The 21364-nt window shown below is 44.5% G+C and overlaps 1 protein-coding gene across 1 annotated transcript in view; it reads right to left on the bottom strand.

Annotated features, from left to right (window-relative positions):
• LOC138282493 (chloride channel protein C-like) overlaps window positions 1–21364 on the bottom strand; it is an 858631-nt gene that overhangs the window by 685527 nt on the left and 151740 nt on the right. The gene's annotated exons all lie outside the window — the stretch shown is intronic.

Genomic DNA, 21364 nt, shown 5'->3' with positions numbered 1-21364 from the left:
GCCACGTGGTTAGTTACCAGTATTAGCTTTTGCAGTAATGATGAGGGTTTAGAGAGGCGGACTTATTCATCGTTTTTTAGAATTACCCCTTAAGGGGGTTAGGGGAGAGGTTGCCGATTTTGGATCTCAAAGTCTTTTTGAGTACGTTGTGTCTTTTCTCTCCTAGTGCAAAGATTCTTCCCTAAGCAAGTCCTTTTGCCGTCTTTTATTCTGTTCATTCTGCTTTCCCATACGTACTTTACATTCTGGGAACTTGTAATTCTGCTGCTACCCATTATAAGCATGGATCAAGGGGCTCTGGCCCGCATGGTTTTATTCGTTTGGGGAGGGCTGGCTGGATGTGCAGCACATGGCACGTGGCTGCTTGAAAGTCAAAGTGCCATGATCTTGAACAGCAAGTTATGTGGCTGAACTTCACAGGATTTAAAGTAGAATTTAAAGTGCCAGAGTCCTGTCAAACAGCCTATTTGATAGTTTCTTCTCATACCTTCAAGTAGGGTTGCCACCATTTGTTCAAGAAAGAAACAGAGAAGGCTGTTTTCAGTTTTTTAGACCCACAGTCTATATAGGTCGAGTAGTAAAAAAAAAATGAAAAACTGCGTACCCAGACCTAAACATAACATTGTCCCTATGAGTTGGAGGACCCTCTGAATGGGAAAAATGAACCTAACTCTGATCTGCTCTTAATTAACACAGAAAGCTGGAAACTATTGCTTTGAAGTCAAAGTCTTGTGAAAGCAGGAGACATGATAGATACTTTATAGCACTTTACTGCAAAACCCTTCAGTGTAGGCAACTCTCAAGACAAATGGCAGAACCACGACCTCCCAGAACAGGTGAAATTGGAATATTTTTCAGATTTATGAAAACCATAGCTTTGAGGTGAAAGCTGTATGTCAGATGAATCTCAAGGATTTTCGAAGCCCCGGCCTGCCAGAGCAGCTTCATGGTTTAATGGCCTCCTATGAGGAGAAGTCTGGCCTTCGCCCTTACTTCCTCGCCACATCCTGCTGGGGATATGCAGAAGACTTACAGACATTTTCCCATCATGGAAAGATCTTTAACTCAGTGTGAGAACGCTTGTTGTGACAATCATGCAAATGTTTCTTTTCATAAGTAGCCGTTGCACTCAGTTGCAATCTGCAATTCTAAGGTACCCCCACAGAAGCAAGGGAAAAGTGCCCCCCAAGATGGGGGGGCGTGGCCCCTTGGGAAACGGGGCCGCCGAGGCCCAAGAACCCCTTCGCACTTGTTGTGCGATGGGCTGGGCTGTTACTTCCACCCCCACGCCTCGCGATGTGTGGGGGTGGAAGTCTAGGATTTGGAACGTTTCGGCTGCATCAGCCGCCGGCCGATTCCAGCCGCCGCATGCCGGTGGGGGGCTACATAAGGGCCCCCCCAGGAAGGCTCGGCCTTCTCTTCTTGCATCGTGGCGGCTGGACCAGCGGACGGCAGTGTGGACCCACTGGGATACTCCCCCCATTCATTCCGGATTGGGGCAGCTACGTTAGCTGCCAGCGCTGGGTTGCCAGTGACCGAGGTGAAGTACATTGGTCGCCGGTCATCTAATTGTTATAAACGGTACATCAGGCCTGAATTGGTCTAAGCAATACTTCCTCTTTAAGCTGGTTACTTAAGTATGGTCTCCTCAAGCAATTTTTCTTTCATTTCAGTTCTATGGTACCACATGTGGTATGGGTCTTGGGGAATTTGTTTGTTCGACAGGCGGCCTACCGGGTGCAACAGCTCCGTGAGCCATATACGGCGGCGGGCCAAGGCGTGGCTTTCCAATGGTGCGGGGTTGGAGGAATAGGAATCGCACAGCTTCAACAGCTCGTCGCATTGGCCAGAGGATTCGAGGGACTCCAGTTCACGTATCTCATCATTATTCACATAGGAGGCAATGATTTGGTGCACATGGGCCGCAAGGCACTGAGAGAAACGATATTTCTGGAAATCACAAAGTTAGCAAACAATACCCCAACACGGCCATTGCTTGGTCTCACATGGTGCCTCGCCGCAAGTGGGGCCCAGGAATTAAATAAAGAAAAATCAATGTCTCGGTGCGTCGACTCAATGCAGAAATGGCCATACTATGCCCTGGCCTGGGGCTATTATGGAACATTCCGCACAGACTTTTGAAGGGCCCTAGCATGTTTCACAAGGATATGGTGCACTTGTCTGACGCTGGTACTGACCAGTTTATTTCCGACATGTGGTTTTCGCTCGCAGCCTGTTTGCGGGTGGGGAGGGCAAAGGACCTTTGGGACCCTGGCCGCCCTCATGGCAGAAAGTGAGGTATTAAAGTAACCAGAAGCAACTGAGGGGTCCCCATGGCTGGGGCACCGGGAGAACACCAGAGATAGGATCCTGAAATCCTGAGCCAACCTGCGGATGTACACACCAGATTAAGGGTTAGGGAGCCCAGATCGCTGGGGGGGCCATGGGGCTCCCTCTCCTGGCCGCCCCGTTACACCCCTAGGCAGATTGGTGTTTGGAGGGGGGGGCGGAACCCTGAGCGTGTGGACAAGGAACAGTGTAGTCAGGGCAAAAGCCCCTCCTAGGGATACAGGTGAGGTACGGTTCACTTGTGTGGTCCAATAGTGGTTCAGGACAGGAAGGGATCCTGTCATAAGTAAATGATTTATAGTTACCGAATATATTGTATGGATGTGATTTATGTTTTGTAAATATGACTGAAGTTTACTTGAAGTGATTTATGGTTTAGATATGTGTGGTAAAATATCATGAAAAATTTGTAATAAAACTTCTTCCAACAAATAAGTTTGTCGGTCTGCGTATAGCTGGTGTTGGGGTGAGGGCTTGCTGACAGTCTCCGGATTCTAGGGAAAAGCGCCACACAAGATGGTGGAGCGCGGCCCCTTAGGAAACAGGGCCGCCGAGACCCAAGAACCCCTTCGCACTAGTTGTGCGATGGGCTGGCCTGTTACTTCCGCCCCCACGCCTCGCGAGGTGTGGGGGCGGAGGTCTAGGGTTTGGAATGTTTTGGCTGCTTCAGCCGCCGGCCAGTTCCAGCTGCCGCATGCCGGTTGGGGGCTACATAAGCGCCCCCCCAGGAAGGCTTGGCCTTCTCTTTTTGCATCGTGGCAGCTGGACTGGTGGACAGCGCGCAGTTGTCCCACCCATCCTCTCCTTAATTTAGGTTGTGAAGAAGGTATCAGCGGAAAGTGATGTATTAAAGTATCCAGAAGCAACAGAGGGGTCCCCAAGGCTGGGGCACCAGGAGGACACCAGACATAGGATCCTGAAGTCCTGAGCCAACCTGCGGATGTACACAGCAGATTAACCGCTTTGATGCGGGTGTCGGCCACTGGCCGACGCCCACACACCCTCCCTGGTGCGGGTTACGACCAGTGGCTGACACCAGGAAGGGCATTAATAAATCCTCGGATGCATCGCACCCGAGGATTTATTTTTTATTTTTTTACTCCCCCCGGGAGACACGGAAGCTACCGTGTCTCCCCCCGCCCCCCACCCGCCCCTTTGTGACGTCAGCGCGCCGCGAGGCGCGCTGACGTTTCTTGCGGCCGCTTCCTGCTTTGATGGGGAAAACGGCCTTTTCCACGTTCGGGAAGGCCTCGTAAGAAAGGGGAGACACTCCCCTTTCTTACGAGGCCTTCCTGAAAGTGTGGACGTTTCTTGCGGCCGCTTCCTGCTTTGATGGGGAAAACGGCCTTTTCCACGTTCGGGAAGGCCTCGTAAGAAAGGGGAGACACTCCCCTTTCTTACGAGGCCTTCCTGAAAGTGTTTCCTGGCCCCCGGTCGCAGCTGTGCTGCGATCGGGGGGCCAGGAAACACTTTGAAAAGGCCTCGTTAGAAAGGGGAGACTCTCCCCTTTCTTACGAGGCCTTCTGAAACGGTTTCCTGGCCCCCGATCGCAGCACAGCTGCGATCGGGGGCCAGGAAACCCCACTAGACACCAGGGATTTCACTTTTGGGGGGCGGCCCCCCCCGGAAAACGGGCCGCCCCCCCCCCCGGCATAATTTTTTTTTTTAAAAGGTAGGTGCCCCTTGGGGGGGGGGGGTGGGGCGATCGCGTCCCCCCCCAGGGGATTTTTTTTTTTTTCTTCCAAAAAAAAAAAACGAAATGACGGGTTGGCCGTGGGCAGGGTGATCCCCTGTGGGGCAATTTTTTTTTAGATGTTGTAGGGTTTCCCTGGGGGCCATTTTGGCCCCCAAGGAAACCATACAACAACTAAAAAATATATATATGTATATATATATCTATATATATCTATGTAGATAGATATATCTAGGTACATGGATATATCTATAGATATATCTATGTAGATAGATATATATATATATATATATATATATATATATATATATATAGAGGTAGATCTGTATCAAAGAGATTTATAAAGCGCGCTACTCACCTGTGAGGGTCTCAAGGCGCTGGGGGGGGGGGGGGGGGGGAGGGAAAGGGGCTGGGAGGTTCACTGTTCAAAAAGCCAGGTTTTGAGGCCCTTCCTGAAAAGAAGTAGGTTTTGGGTCTTGCGAAGGTGGGTTGTGAGTGCGTTCCAGGTTTTGGGTGCAAGGTAGGAGAAGGATCTGCCCCCGGTGGTGGTGTGTTTGATGCGGGGGACAGAGGCGAGAGAGAGGTCAGCTGAGCGGACGTTTCGTGTGGGGGTGTGGAAGGTGACTCTCGTTGAGGTAGGCAGGGCCTGTGTTGTGGAGTGATTTGTGTGCGAGGATGAGGATCTTGAAGGTGATCCTTTTGTCAATGGGGAGCCAGTGGAGGGATTTGAGGTGTGGAGAGATGTGTTCGTGTCGGCGGAGGTCGAGGATGAGTCGTGCTGCTGAGTTCTGGATGCGTGTAGTTTGCGCTTGAGTTTTAGAGTGGTGCCGGCGTAGAGGGCGTTTCCGTAATCAAGCCTGCTGCTGATGAGTGCGTGAGTGACAGTTTTTCTGGTCTCTGTGGGGATCCATTTGAATGTTTTTCAGTATACGGAGTTTGTTGAAGCATGAGGAGGTAAGAGCGTTGATTTGTTGGGTCATCGAGAGGGAGGAGTCTAGGATGATGCTGAGGTTGCGTGCGTGGTTGGCGGGGGTGGGTGCAGGGCCTAGCGTGGTGGGCCACCATGGGGGGTCCCAGGTGTTTTTGTGTGGGCCAAAGAGGATTATTTCGGTTTTGCTTGAGTTGAGTTTCAGGTGGTTGGCTGTCATATATATATCACTTTTGTCAATATGTGTGTGGTTTCCCTGGGGGGAAAAGGGTCCGACTTGTCTAGTGGCAGTTTTAGTGCCATAAAGAAGCGCAGAAGGTTTATATGCCTACTGCAAAGAGCACATCTGTATTTTATGTAAATAGCTGAGTACATTAGTAAAGTCTATGGAGAGATGAAGGGCACTTTTACTGGGTGGTAATGAGGGAATCCGAGGAGGAGGGAGTGGGAGCACCAATAATGATTGTTGGACTGGGCGCAGGAGGTGCTAAAGACTGACGAATGGTATGTGACAAGGTGTTTTTTGAGTGTCTTGAAAGTAGTACGTGCTGATTGAGGGAAGAAGCGCAGGTAAGGTGGCCTCTACTGTTGCACGTATCTCACACACACCATCGATTTTGTGACTGTCTACGTAGGCTAGTGTTTTAGAGCAACAGTTTAGCCAATAGCAGAGATGGCATCTTGATGGATGACTGCTGCCTGCACTCGGGTTATAGAGGACCGCTCTGACATAGGATCAGAGACTGAGACATCAGATACTGAGACAGCATCTGAGGGATAGGACAATGGCGCAGACTCTGGGAGTGATTTTTCAGTCAGAGGAGTCCCATTCGAAAACTCCTCTTCCAGTACATTATGAGGGAGGTGATGAGGACAGTCTGCTGTCCCTTCGCAAGCTGTTCGTGCAACTGGGTAATAGTGGGTTAGGCCAACCCAGAGAGCAGGTGAATGCGGCGGCAAGCAGAGAGAGAGTGCTCTCTTGGGAGCTCCCCAATTTAGTTCAGCCCCAAATTCCACCACCCAAATCATATTGTGGAGACATCAAAATTGTCTATGGCAAAACAAACTGGTTTTGTAAGGCAGGCACCTGTGTTTTTGGTCCTGGATTCGGCGGCCATATAGAGAAACACACTAAACCCAAACATTTCTGGAAACTAGACATTCCGGGGAGTCCACAGAGGTGTGACTTGTGTGGATTCCCAAAATTTTCTTACCCAGAATACCCTGCAAAGCTGAAATGTTGAAAAAAAACTCTATTTTTCTCGCATTTCTGTCACACAAACTACAGGAATATGCTGGGATCCACAACATTCCTACCACCCAGTGACTCCTCACCTGTCCTGATAAAAACACTACCCCACTTGAGTGCCTACACCTAGTGCCTGTGTCAGGAATGGATCACCCCAGGGTCAACAGCTGCCTCACGTAAGGACCAACATTGACCGTTGTGTGATCTATTCCTGTCGCAGGCACCAGGCCTAACCACACAAGTGAGGTATCATATTTATCGGGAGACTTGGGGGAACGCTGGGTGGAAGGAAATTTGTGGCTCCTCTCAGATTCCAGAACTTTCTGTCACCGAAATGTGAGGAAAACATGTTATTTTAGCCACATTTTGAGGTTTGCAAAGGATTCTGGGTAACAGAACCTGGTCCGAGCCCCACAAGTCACCTCATCTTGGATTCCCCTGGGTTTCTAGTTTTCAAAAATGTGCTGGTTTGCTAGGTTTCCCCAGGTGCCGGCTGAGCTAGAGGCCAAAATCCACAGGTAGGCACTGTTTTCTATGAAAAAATGTGATGTGTCCACGTTCTGTTTTGGGGCATTTCCTGTCGCGGGCGCTAGGCCTACCCACACAAGTGAGGTATCATTTTTATCGGGAGACTTGGGGGAACGCCGGGTGGAAGGAAATTTGTCGCTCCTCTCAGATTCCAGAACTTTCTGTCACCGAAATGTGAGTAAAACTTGTTTTTTTAGCCACTTTTTGAGGTTTGCAAAGGATTCTAGGTAACAGAACCTGGTCTGAGCCCCGCAAGTCACCCCTCCTTGGGTTCCCCTAGGTCTCTAGTTTTCAGAAATGCACAGGTGTGGTAGGTTTCCCTAGGTGAAGGCTGAGCTAGAGGCCAAAATCTACAGGTAGGCACTTCTCAAAAAACACCTCTGTTTTCTTCCAAAAATTTTGATGTGTCCACGTTGCGCTTTGGGGCGTTTCCTGTCGCAGGCGCTAGGCCTACCCACACAAGTGAGGTATCATTTTTATCGGGAGACTTGGGGGAACGCCGGGTGGAAGGAAATTTGTGGCTCCTCTCAGATTCCAGAACCTTCTGTCACCGAAATGTGAGGAAAACTTGTTTTTTAGCCACTTTTTGAGGTTTGCAAAGGATTCTGGGTAACAGAACCTGGTCCGAGCCCCGCAAGTTACCCCTCCTTGGATTCCCCTAGGTCTCTAGTTTTCAGAAATGCACAGGTTTGGTAGGTTTCCCTAGGTGCCGGCTGAGCTAGAGGCCAAAATCTACAGGTAGGCACTTCTCAAAAAACACCTCTGTTTTCTTCCAAAAATTGGGATGTGTCCACGTTGCGCTTTGGGGCGTTTCCTGTCGCAGGCGCTAGGCCTACCCACACAAGTGAGGTATCATTTTTATCGGGAGACTTGGGGGAACGCCGGGTGGAAGGAAATTTGTGGCTCCCCTCAGATTCCAGAACTTTCTGTCACCGAAATGTGAGGAAAACCTGTTTTTTTAGCCACTTTTTGAGGTTTGCAAAGGATTCTGGGTAACAGAACCTGGTCCGAGCCCCGCAAGTCACCCCTCCTTGGATTCCCCTAGGTCTCTAGTTTTCAGAAATGCACAGGTTTGGTAGGTTTCCCTAGGTGGCGGCTGAGCTAGAGGCCAAAATCTACAGGTAGGCACTTCGCAAAAAACACCTCTGTTTTCTTCAAAAAATTTGGATGTGTCAATGTTGCGCTTTGGGGCGTTTCCTGTCGCGGGCGCTAGGCCTACCCACACAAGTGAGGTATCATTTTTATCGGGAGACTTGGGGGAACGCTGGGTGGAAGGAAATTTGAGGATCCTCTCAGATTCCAGAACTTTCTGTCACCGAAATGTTAGGAAAACTTGTTTTTTTAGCCACTTTGTGAGGTTTGCAAATGATTCTGGGTAACAGAACCTGGTCCGAGCCCCGCAAGTCACCCCTCCTTGGATTCCCCTAGGTCTCTAGTTTTCAGAAATGCACAGGTTTGGTAGGTTTCCCTATGTGCCGGCTGAGCTAGAGGCCAAAATCTACAGGTAGGCACTTTGGAAAAAACAGCTGTGTTTTCTATAAAAAAAAATAGGATGTGTCCATGTTGTGTTTTGGGGCATTTCCTGTCGCGGGCACTAGGCCTACCCACACAAGTGAGGTATCATTTTTATCGGGAGACTTGGGGGAACATAGAATAGCAAAACAAGTGTTATTGCCCCTTATCTTTCTCTACATTTTTTCCTTCCAAATATAAGAGAGTGTGTAAAAAAGACGTCTATTTGAGAAATGCCCTGCAATTCACATGCTAGTATGGGCACCTCGAAATTCAGCGATGTGCAAATAACCACTGCTCCTCAAAACCTTATCTTGATCCCATTTTGGAAATGCAAAGGTTTTCTTGATACCTCTTTTTCACTCTTCATATTTCAGCAAATGAATTGCTGTATACCCAGTATAGAATGAAAACCAACTGCAGGGTGCAGCTAATGTATTGGCTCTGGGTACCTAGGGTTCTTGATGAACCTACAAGCCCTTTATATCCCCGCAACCAGAAGAGTCCAGCAGACAAAACGGTATATTGCTTTCAGAAATCTGACATCGCAGGAAAAAGTTACAGAGTAAAACATAAAGAAAAATGGCTGTTGTTTTCAGCTCAATTTCAATATTTTTTTATTTCAGCTGTTATTTTCTGTAGGAAAACCTTGTAGGATCTACACAAATGAACCCTTGCTGAATTCAGAATTTTGTCTAGTTTTCAGAAATGTTTAGCATTCCGGGATCCAGCATTGGTTTCACACCCATTCCTGTCACTAACTGGAAGGAGGAGGCTGAAAGCACCAAATATAGTAGAAATGGGGTATGTCCCAGTAAAATGCCAAATTTGTGTTGAAAAATTTGGTTTTCTGATTCAAGTCTGCCCGTTCCTGAAAGGTGGGAAGATAGTGATTTCAGCACCAGAAACCCTTTGTTGATGGCATTTTCGGGGAAAAAACCACAAGCCTTCTTCGGCAGCCCTTTTTTCCAATTTTTTTGGAAAAAACAAACCTTTCACTGTATTTTGGCTATTTTCTTGGTCTCCTCCAGGGGAAACCACCAACTCTGGGTACCATTAGAATCCCTAGGATGTTGGAAAAAAAGGACGCAAATTTGGCGTGGTTAGCTTATGTGGACATAAAGTTATGAAGCCCTAAGCGTGAACTACCCCAAATAGCCAAAAAAGGGCTCAGCACTGGGGGGGAAAAGGCCCAGCAGCTAAGGGGTTAAGGGGTAGGGAGCCCAGATCACTGGGGGGCCATGGGGCTCCCGCTCCTGGCGGCCCCGTTACACCCCTAGGCAGATTGGTGTTTGGAGGGGGGGCGGAACCCTGAGTGTGTGGACAAGGAACGGTGTGGTCAGGGTAACCGCCCTCCTAGGGATACAGGTGAGGTACGGTTCACTTGTGTGGTCCAATGGTGGTTCAGGACAGGAAGGGATCCTGTCATAAGTAAATGATTTATGGTTACCAAATATATCTTATGGATGTGATTTATTTATTGTAAATATGACTGAAGTTTACTTGAAGTGATTTATGGTTTAGAAATGTGGTAAAATATCATGAAAAATGTGTAAAAAAAACTTCTTCCAACAAATAAGTTTGTCGGTCTGCGTATAGCTGGTGTTGCTGGCGGTCTCCGGATTCTATGAATGTATGAATTATGTCTTTGGGAAAGCTTTTATTTACCGATCTTATCTTGGCATTCCTTGTGTTTTTGTTGGGCGTATAGGTGTGTTTTCCTTGCTTTTATTCAATGCCATACTTAACATCATGATCCACAGGACTATGGTTGGTGGTTGAAGTGTCTCTTATGAAACTAATGGTCTTGGGTTCTGGTTCCTTGTTTTTGTTTTTGACCGTGACTTGTCATTTTGAGTACCCCTGTAGGAATTCCTCATAATGTCAAAATGGACGTGGGAGACAGCCTAAATGACAGCACAAGCTATACAAAACAAGAATGAACATGCTGTCTGTTCTGTGTTTCCGCAGGTTGTGGAAACATTACAGTGATATGGTGCAAGTTTAGGTTTTGGGCCACTGTAGGTCTTGTTGGGGTGTCCCCTGTGCTCTGCTGGTGTCAATTGATTTCTCTGTTTCCAAAGTATGCTATTAACACCCTCTCTGGCTGGTGCTGCGTGGAGGGGTGAGAGGTCACCCAAGTGCACGCTGTTTATTGTGCGTTAGAAGTTAGTGATGGTTCGTCCTCCCCATCAACACCAGAAGTGGTTCTACTCTACTACAATTCAGAATGAAATCAAAGATGCATTGATTCGAAGAGTCCTTCCATCCTACATGATAGACACCTTCTACCTAAAATCTGCATCACCGTAAATGATCATGAGTCCTGCACAAAGACTCAACATCACTGTTTATCACTCCATTGCTCACTAGCTAGGTGAGCAATCAACAAGTATTTCTGCATATATGTACAGCATACAATAGGATCAGATAGAGAGATACTTCAAGGATAAACACCCCTCTATTGTCATCTACTGAATTACATGTCAGAGAGTACCTGCATTGGCTGCTATGGCTTGCTGTTTTTATGACTGAACAACAGTTCAGTTGCATTGCAGGTAAAGATGGATTAGGTGAAATGCTGAGCAATTATGTCGTTTTATTTCTCAAACAGGCAAGTGTCTTGTCATAATATTCCCATAGATTTTTCTTAGTCTTGGCTGATTTTTTTAGTTCTGTTTCAATGTTCTTGGATTTTGAACACAAATATGCTGTTTGCATCAAAAAACACCGAAAGTATTCTACTGAGGTTATACTTTCCTCAGTGCACACCTGTTAGACAGAAAAGAATTTCTTATATCAAACCTCCTCGCACTTTTCTCAGACAAGACAAATGCAGATAACGACCTCCTCAACATGTACCTCATATTATACATGTACTACTGAGTAAATATTATTATTGTATTGAAAAAAACTGAAAAATAATAATTTCTAGTGATAAAACTTTCCTTTATTCATATTGGTCTCCTTGAATTTGTTTTTATTGCATTATATACCAGTTTTGTTACAATATGATCGATGCAGTGCTGAGCTTTTCACACAAGGAGAAATTGTGAGCCTGGCCCTAAGAAACACGAGTACAATTTAAAGTAGAGGACAAACAGTAAAAGAAAAGTCGAATAATCTTATACTGATTGGAATGTAGGGTCCATGAGAGAATGTTTGCACAGTAAGTGGATCATGGGTGTTTTGAGGGCGTTTAAGAGGGAGTGAGTGGAGGGCTAGCAATGAAGTAAACAAGATAAGGCAGGAAAAGACAAAGTGGGTTCCAATTCTTTAGGGTAGAGCAAGCGCAAGTGCTCTGGACCATGTTGTAGTCTGTCTGTGGGTTTCTAACCACGCCCATGTCACGCCCGTTACTTTTGTTAGTTTGTGGGCTCGCCTTTGAAAAATCGATTGATTCCATTTGTGAAAGGCATGCATAAGTCATGCCTTTTCTGGTATTTAGCCCTCTCGAGTGCACCAGTAAACTACTGAAAACATACAAGGGTCTGGGTTTTCAGCTGGTTTCTGGACTACTTTATCTATTCATTTCCTGCGCAGCGTGATCTCGCTGGGCAGAAATTTTGCGCTTTGCGTGACATCAACCCTGCTACATGGATAATTGCACTTTTGCTGGTTACATGGATAATTGCACTTTTGACGATAAGTTTCACTGCAAGTGAACATCTGTTTCTTTTTTCTGTGTCTCTTTCACGCTCATGGCGACAATCCGATCGCATATGTGAAACTGTTTTACTTTTCATTATTAGTTTATGTGGCAAGAAACGTCCGGTTAGGAGTTTACAGCGCTAATAGCTCTAAGGCGAGCAAACGTAAGACCCATTGCATTGCAAATGCTTGTTTCATTTTGTTGTCGTTGGTGAACATAGATTCGTTTAAATGCTTCTTCTCCCTTCTGAAAGAATACCAATGAAATAATGAGTATGAAGTGAAATCGTAAAACTAAATGGTATACTTTCACTGAACAAAAACAATAACGAAAATGTGAATATGGTTGCAGTAAGTAGTGGAAATATCTTCCTGCAAAATAGTGGTACTCAGTTCCTGCTAGTTCCACCTCTTTTTGACCTCTACTTTAAAGAGTGTTTCTGTTGTTTTCTAAAGTGAGTTATTATTTTATTTTTTTCTAGTTTGTTTTCATTGCATACATTTGGCAGTCAAGGGTGATTAATCTAAGGAGTGAATCCATGAATGATATACCTGAAATGAGCTCTATATCAGGGATGCTAGAAGTAGAACTGCGGGTGGGGGAGTTGGTGTTTACTTTTCCTTCCATTGATCGTAAACGGAGGGAATTTTATAATGTGAAACAAGTGACAATCTTGCCAGGGAACAGGAAGTATAAAAGGAAATATAAAAGGAAAGTCTGCAAGATGTCAAATGTTTTGTAAGCCATAAACAAAATGTAAACACTTATGAATTAGCTTTTCAAATATCTCCGAATACATCAGCAGCAAGAAAAAATTAAATGAAACAAGTTGGTTTTTGTATTTCTGAAGTGTGATGGAAACAAAGATTTCATTAGGAACAAAACAAACCAAGACACTTTACGCGTGTGATGTGTAAATGAAAGTATGAGGGAAATCACATTTTCACCAGTTTTAGTTTGTGTATACAAAAGGTTAGCAGTAAAGCTGCATGACTGATGCAAATTTAGTGGATGTTTGAAGAGATCATCTCAGTGAAAAATCTCTCTGTACAAAGCAGTACCCTAGCACACCATGCTTCAATCATATATCTGGGACAATATGATCCAAAATGAACCACAGCCCACACACTACTCTCCCATCATTCTCCTAACAAATAGTTGTGTAACACTTGGATTTTTCAAAACCCCTAAGACTTCACTGACATAACATTGATGGAAGTACTCCCTACTCTGACCACTGATCTAGTTTATATAGTCTCATACTCTGAGCTGAATTTGAGTTTGGGCTGATTTTGTTGTAGAACCAGTTTCTCTATGTACTCTTGGTCTTTGTTCCACTGTGCTTTGTGAGTGATTCAAGGAATCCACTGGTGGCCCGAGTCGTGACCTTAACACAAATATTAGCATCTGTTTAGATCACTGCATAAGGTTGCGGCGTGATTTTATACTCCTTGCAGTTTCTATATGTTTTCCAAAAATCCCTATGCCATATTACACAACAATGTGGTCGTCAAATGAGGTATCCACAATTAGAAACAATTATGCTGTATGTTATTTGTATAAAATTCTCTAATTGAAAGTTAGTTCTCTTGACAAATGTGTTAATTTGTGGTTTGCATAAGGCCTCAGAGTTAGGCAGAAATCCTAGGTTCCTTACAGTTCTCACTACTGTTAAGAGGTTACTTGTGATTGGGATCAGAGGAAGCTATATCCTTCATTTTGATCCCGTTCAGATGGAAATTTCATGCAACAGGTTAAGGTGAGAACTTCTGGAGATGAGAACATTGTCCACTGACGTGTGGTTGCATGCCAAAGATTATTTGCTCCAAACAAGCCTTTACCACTCAAGTGACACAAAACTGTCTTTAAAAAACTGTACATTCAAAAACATCCAGTGACACAATGCATGGCTCACCAACATTCATGCAAATGTCCGTGTGCTATACGGAGAAGGGAAATATTAAAGTTTCAGTAAAAGATAATGAATGCTATTAAGATGCTGCACCAGGTTTACCGATTTTGAATTTGTAATATTTAAGTTTCATTAAATGTCAATGTAGTAAAGTGGAATATTGTGTGGTGTGGGGGTTAGTCCTCACCATGTAATACTCTTGAAATACCCAGTGAAGGTTCTTGGATTCGAAAGAATGATTGAATCAGTATAACAGGAGTTGTAGATTTTAAAAGCAAGATTAAATCACAGCAGAACTGGCATTTAAACTTTACATCACTAGTTGCAAAACAGTGCTTAAAAAGCGAGTTGTGTGGAACCCTTTTGGGGTTAAGGTTGTGCAGTCCCTAGAACCAGATCCTGACAGTCAGTGCAGTTTTACCTGGCCTGCGGCGTCTGGTTGCAGATTTGTCCTGGCTGTTGGTGATGCTGAACAGGACTCGCATTGAAGTCAATGGCGGGGAGTCACTGTTAGCAAAAGACCACTTGGAGGTCGAGTTGTGGGGAACCCTTATGGGGGTCAAGTTGCGCAGGTCCTGGTACTAGGCCACAATAGTCAGTTTACTTCTACCTGGTCCATGGCTGCCCATTGTGCTTAATGGGGCTGGTGCTGGTTTTACTGCTTATACAACAGTGCTGACGAAGGGATGCAAAATCTCAGCCGGGGCTGTGTTGTAGATGTCAGGTGCAGGCTGCACAATATGCTCTGCACTTTCAGCTTCGAGTGTAGAAGTTAGTTAGCAGACTAGTATCCAACAAGCCTTGGCAGCGGAAAAGGTGCAGAAATCATTTGTGAACTTCACAGGGTCCAGGGGAGCAATGTAGTGGCCTGAAACTTTGAGGCAGGCAAAGACTACATCTCCCAGTTGAAGCTCACCGCCCTAATGGCTCTATTCTCTAGCCCAGCTGGGGTGTGGGAGTTTTTTTCTTAGTCCAAGGTGTGTCCTTCCTGCCTCAACCTTTGTCTCTGACTCCTGGGAGCACCCACGCTGCTTGGCAGCAGGTCAGAAACCTGTTGTGGGGGAAGCAAGTGCAGGGAAAAAAGCACAGGCTGACCAGCCAGAGCACAAACAAGGGTGACAAACAGGTGGGCAACCTCTAGTGTTCCATCTGGGTGCATGCCAGCCATCCCTTGACACCAGATGCATGTTGGAGGAGAGACAGCGCATTGTTTGACACCAAACTCAACATATCTAGGCAGTACCATATTGAAGCTAGCAACCCGGGCCCAGCTGTAAGTCCCATGTTATCCTACGGACCAGCCTGCACCTCTAGTGTGCTTTAATGGAAAGGACACTATAGAGATATTTAAGCTCATGGTTACAATCCAGCACCTAACGTTTAATACACCCTGCCTCCTGGGTTGCAGAGGCCTTCCTTAGGGGTGTCTGACATATATGTAAGGCAGTGCATGGGATTCATGGTGAGGACTCAGTTGAATTCAAGAAGTTTGGACCACTTTGGCAGTCTGCAATGGCAGGCCTGCCATCAGCAATTTGTGTGGGTCACCTAGGGTGTCACAAACTCATGATGCAGCCCTGAGGAACCCTTTACCACCTATGAACAGTGTATCCTTAGTCCCATTTACTAAGGACATTCAAGGGGTTAAATTATTTGCCAATCAGGGAATCACAAAGGTGACAATCAGTTTAGGGAGAGAACACTGGCACTGGAACCTGGTTAGCAGGTTCCAGTGCACTGTCAGAGTTAAAAAACGAGCATCTAGTAGTCCAAATAGGGGCAAAAAGTGGAGGGGGGAGATATCTGCAAGAAGCTTGACATTTCAGTAGTAGAACTTAGAGTCTTTGCAGCAAGTTTCTTTTATGGAAACAAATCTGCCCAACTCATGTGCATGTTTCCCTTCATGTTTTGTTATGTTTGAGGATTTTAATTTGGTTGTGCCACAAATATTTTCCTCTTATTTATACTTGCATTGGGCAGTCTATACAGCATTGTCTGATTTACCATTGCACAACAATCACACATCCATGAGACTGTGCTAAGGGATTGACATGATGATGTAAAATGTATGAAACCCTCCTATATTGTAGAATAGGAGAGTTTTGCTGGCCCCATTGCAGAAGTGTGATTCAATCTGCATCTACTGTTGATCCAGCAGAGTTTGCTCTAACTAGCATCTGTGCTAGCTTTGATGGCTGGTTTAAGGATATTGCATATGGCTATCTGAATATGCAATTTGATCATCCCTGAAAGGTATTGTATGCAGACATCTAATAACATTGTAGGAATGAAGCAGAGGCTCATGTGGTTGCATTACATTTTTGTACTTCAAAAGATGTGCAATGGTTATTGCACTGTGTATTTGGGGTGCACTTGAATTACTTTGATCTACACCGGTAATATTAAAGAAATGCTCCCTGGGAAATCACCATTATTCAGGATCAGGATTCAAAGCAGAAAGAGGTACATAGGGAAAGAAATATGAAAGAGCTAATAGGCAATAATGACAGGGAGTTAATATGCTGCACATGGACGTAGCTTGGTGGGTCAGGGGAGGGGAGCTTCAGATTTTCGAACAATCATACTACTTAAAATACATTATACAAGAAACAGGGCAGTAGGGGGCCTTGAGGAGCAGTAAAAAGCAAGAGGAGTGTGGATTGTGAAGGGTACGTATAACTCACTATTTTGTATAATAATCATTTTTAAGTCCTTTAAAATAGAGACAAGCGAGAGAGATAATGTGTGTTTGTGTGCTGGTGTGTTTGTGTCTGCATGTGTATGTAGAAATCCCAAGTGAAATCAAACACCTCACCACACTGACTTAAAGTACTATTTACTAAAGAACACCTTTATTAGGGGTGTGTGTAAAAGACCCCCCCCCCTCGAAACTACACCCCTTACCCTGCATACATGATATTCTTTCACAAATACATGACATTACCTGGGGCCAGGATACTAGTACACAGTTCACATGTCATCATTGTTGCCAGTTACAATTTCAGTAACAGAGCTGCTGCATTTTTATATGGTAACAGCACTTCTTAATGGTCAGACATCTATGTAATACAAGGACACCCCATCTATGCAGAGGTGTGAGACTAAAAGGAGCATACATGTATGTATTAATAAGACTACTAAAGAAATAAAAGATAATTTTCATCAGGATTGCAAGACATTTAATGGGAGAGTGTGGGAAATCTGGATCACAAGGTCCCAGGGAAATCAGATGTTATTGGGCCCCATTTGTGGCCACCAGGGTCATTTCCTTAAGGTGTCATGTGACTCCCATACTGCAAAACCCTAAACTAGGATTTAAGTAACTCTTGTAGCAGTAGTGAGGCAGAGCAGTCCATGGCTTACCCAGGGAGGTGATGTGAGATAGAAGGTCAAAACTTAGAAACACAACAAATAACTCTTAATTAATCAATGTCCATTAAGTGATCTTTCTATAAAAAGGAAAAATACTTTAATACAGACACATTAAATATTAACGGACAAAATTATGAGTACAAAATGGCAGGTACAAAAACTAATGGAACCACCCTCTAAGGGGCCTGGAAACAACAGGGGCCCACATAAAGAAGTCACAGAAATCAATAAATCACCTAAATGGGGTCTATATCTGCTAATTCTGAGGGATTATAAGCATCTCAATAGTAATAACAACAGAACATTACAAAACAATGCATATGTTCTAATTTTCACTTTTTACAAGCTACACCTATGTGTTTATCTTACCTCTGTTATCACTAAAATTCTTATTTATACTACCAAACCAGGTTATCAAACAACCACTGAGATCGCAGAAGCTCACTAAATCATACACTCCATAACAATAAAGAAGTTCAGCACTATCTGTGCACAGATCTATGGAAACCCTCTCCTAGAGCCATTAATTTCCCACCGTGGCAGACTTCAAGTGCCACTTTTCAAAGGCATGTGGAAGCTTTTATGGGGCACGGGGCTTCAATACTCATGCAGTCCTCCCCCCAAGGTTAACAACAATTTTTGGCAGCACCACTATTCCTCCCGGGCAGAGCTAGACAGAATATGAACATTTTTAAGCTAGTGCTTGGATTTATTGAGTACTCAATTTCCCTAAGACAATTTTTTTGCGTGCCACGTTTGATGTAGTCACTGGTTTTGATGGTACATTTATCTTTTTTCTGATTTTTGATACACCCACTTCAGTACTCCAGTAGGATTGCCTCTGCCTTTACCCAGGCAAAACACAACACCAGCAGGCTCCTTTAACTGTCCAGCACAGTTCCTTCAAGCGAGGAGGTGGAGCCGCTTCTCTCTCTCTGCTTCTCTCACAGCCAATACTGTGCTGCATCCAGAGATACAGGTTGGCTCCTGCTGGGTTTACTGATCCTACACTGCCCCTACTTGAACATCCAAAGTACGTATGCTCATGCTTCCTCAGACTATGTTGATGGTCCGGCCTTCCCCCACTTCTAATGGGAAGGTTAGGAGAACAATGGTGCCTAATACTGTGCAGTTCACTTGAGGGAACTCAACTGGCTAGGGTCTCCTGGAAGGGGTGAAAGACAGATCTTGCTTGGGAGGCAACAATGCAACAGTGCCGAATCCTCATGGCACTGCTTCAAATACACAAAATGGTACACAAAATCTGCTCATTTAAATGAAGATATTGCTGGCTCAGATTCATTTGCCCTAAGTCCAGGGATCCCTTCCTTCAGTATCCCTTTACACAAATTCAACCCTCTGCTGACCCAAGAAAGAGGTGGGGAAATCGTGCCATTATCTCTGGAGACAGAGACCAACAAAAGTCCAAGAAATACAAGTCCAGAGCCCTTCCACTCCACACAGGGGTTCATCCACACTGGGGTTCATCTACACTGTCCACACAGGTTCATCCTTCTTCTGTTTCTCCTTTGCTTCTGAAATCGTCTTCCTTGAATAGGGGTTTAAAAATGAAGATGGGGAGTTCTAGAAGGTGGAGACTCCACCCAATTCAGAGATGTGGCATCACCAATCCACTCAATTGCAATTCCAGGGAACAGCCTACAGTCATTCAACCTCCCTTCACGGCATTCCTGGAAGACTCACATTTTCAAAAAGATTTCTCTCTGAGTCAGACTCCTTCCAGTCAGGTCAGGCGTCTTCCCTGCGAGAGCTGTAGTGACTGGTACGAGAGGTTTGTCTGCTCTCTATTTGTCTTTGGTGAGAACACCCTGCCAGTGTTCTTAAGCGAGAGGCAACAGATTATATTATGTAATTTCATCCACACTTCTTTCATCTGCCAGGAAAACGGTAATCCCTCAGGATGAGTATATTGTTCAGAGGGAGGTTTGAACTGCCACCCCGAAGCATAAATTAAATAAAGGCAGGCTAAGGGAAATATGTTCACTCTTAAAGTGCAAAAAATAAATGCTTATATAGGAAAACTAACCCTGAATATGCATTTGGGGCCCAATTTCTGATAGGGAAATATATTTATGGTGACCGTACTTCTTGCCAATCAAATCTTATGATTTAGGCATAATTTACAAAAAGTATAAAACTAGTTTTAATACACTGCAGCTTTTACACTTCAGCTAAAGAGGAATGGGCATTTCTGTATCCCAATTGAGTGATAAGGCCTTACCAGGGCATAACTAGTTTATTTTAGGTCCTATCTATCACAGTGGTACCGGTGCGTATGCCAAGGTGAGTCAAACATTTCCATGCTCAGTCTACACAGCAGAGCACACACGTCTACACATGTTCATGAGTAACCTGTACAGAGACTCTTATCTCATTTCTAAAGGTGGGCACTGGAGGTTACTGCTCAAAACCAATGTAAACTAAAGCTAACAATTAGTGAGGTGTTTCCTTAGGGAAGCAGAAGGCCAAAGCCAGAGGTCCAAAAGCAAAAAAATAAAAATATTGGAGATTCTCACAGGCCAGCATCTGTTTCGGTATACGTAGTATCATGGCTTCTGAACAGGACTGATGTATTTTGCTCTCTGCATGACAGACACACCTTTAATGTGATGGTAACATCTTTTCATGCAGGAAAACAGATATTTAGTGACTACGAAGCTCATTTATGGTCTGTCAGGCCAGTCGACAAAGTACTAGGGCAACAGAGGCACCACATTCCAGCACATCCCAGCAGTAGTCCCTCAATTCCAAAATTAGGGTTTGCTGCGGGTGCCTCAACACTTTTTTTTTCAAAAGGGCTCCTGTCAGCCCAACAGTAGTGCGGTGAAGCAAGGTGGGCCAGCAACCATTTCTTATGTTTTCCAGCAACAAACCTCCAAAGCATGGGTTTGTTTTGTGGAAAACAAAAAAAAAACAATATACCTGCAAGTTTTCTCTACGTGTGTGAGCACTATTCTTTGTTTTTTTTCATTTTCTGGGACTCCATGCTGCACATGGTAGTCCGGACAGGCCAAAATATGGTTAGGATATGTCAGAACACCCATAATAATTAGAAAAGCCCTTTCAACAACATGTTTGCTGTGTTGGAGTGTAGTTTTATAATCAAAATGAAATGTTTACGAATTAATGCATAATGATGCCGCATAGAAAATGTATTAATGTGCTTTTACTAAACGTGTGTTTGAAACTGACTAATAATGAAATATTAATGTACTAATGTATGATTTTGTACTAGTATTAAGAGTTATATGTTAAGATTTTCCTAATTAATCAGTAGGCCTTAGTTAGCATGAGTCGGGGCCTAGCTGCCCGGTTTCATATTAGATGTGTTTTTCTAACGTGCAATGTGCGGACTTGCTGAAGGACATGTAGTCATACTTTTCCAGAAGCTAGAAGATGTGTATAACCGTAGTAAATTCTTTCTCATGAGACTCGACTTGCTCAAGGAGACATTCTTGCCGAATGCAACAGTGTAAACTTGCAACAGGTACAAGGTCGCCTGAACTGGTATAGACAATGGAACTACTGACTGGGTCTGTGAGAGGACCGCGAGAACATGAAATTGTACCTGACATTTTGCCCGTTGGAGACGTCAATTACAGAAGCCAATAAACTACGTGAGAACTGTTATGAGGTGACAATCTTAATGAGGCGGCAAGTAAACCATTGGATGAAGATAATGGTGCACCAAAACTTGCCCAATTGGAAATTAGGGGACTGTACAACAAGTTTAATATAATTTTTTGACACCAGGAGAAGCCAGCCAATATATGCCATAGCTACTATGTGCCTTTGCTATTGCCTAGACACTTTGTCACTCTGTCTTAAAGACTTTGCGGTTTATCTCTTAGAACCATCCTTATTCTGCCCTGCCCGATTCATACTATTCCTCCCTATGAGGGAAGTGTCCCTTATTGCCCGTCTTGCTGAACTTTGCTGTGTTTCTTGGCTGATGGTGAATCAACTGATGTCCTGAGGACGAAGACTGACTCTGTATGCTGACCCACTACGGAGGGTAACTATATAAAAATAAAATTGTAATTGTCTGTTTGCCTTTTCTTTCTAGGTACCAACTGCTACCTTTTGATAGAGACCATAATTAGATGGTTTCTAAATTTGTATTGCTAAATTATTTTGCATGAAGCCCA

Source organism: Pleurodeles waltl, chromosome 2_2 (assembly GCF_031143425.1).
Source record: "Pleurodeles waltl isolate 20211129_DDA chromosome 2_2, aPleWal1.hap1.20221129, whole genome shotgun sequence".
NCBI lineage: Eukaryota > Metazoa > Chordata > Amphibia > Caudata > Salamandridae > Pleurodeles > Pleurodeles waltl.
The sequence above is the reverse complement of the archived record's forward strand: the minus strand, read 5'-3'. Positions and strand labels throughout refer to the sequence as shown.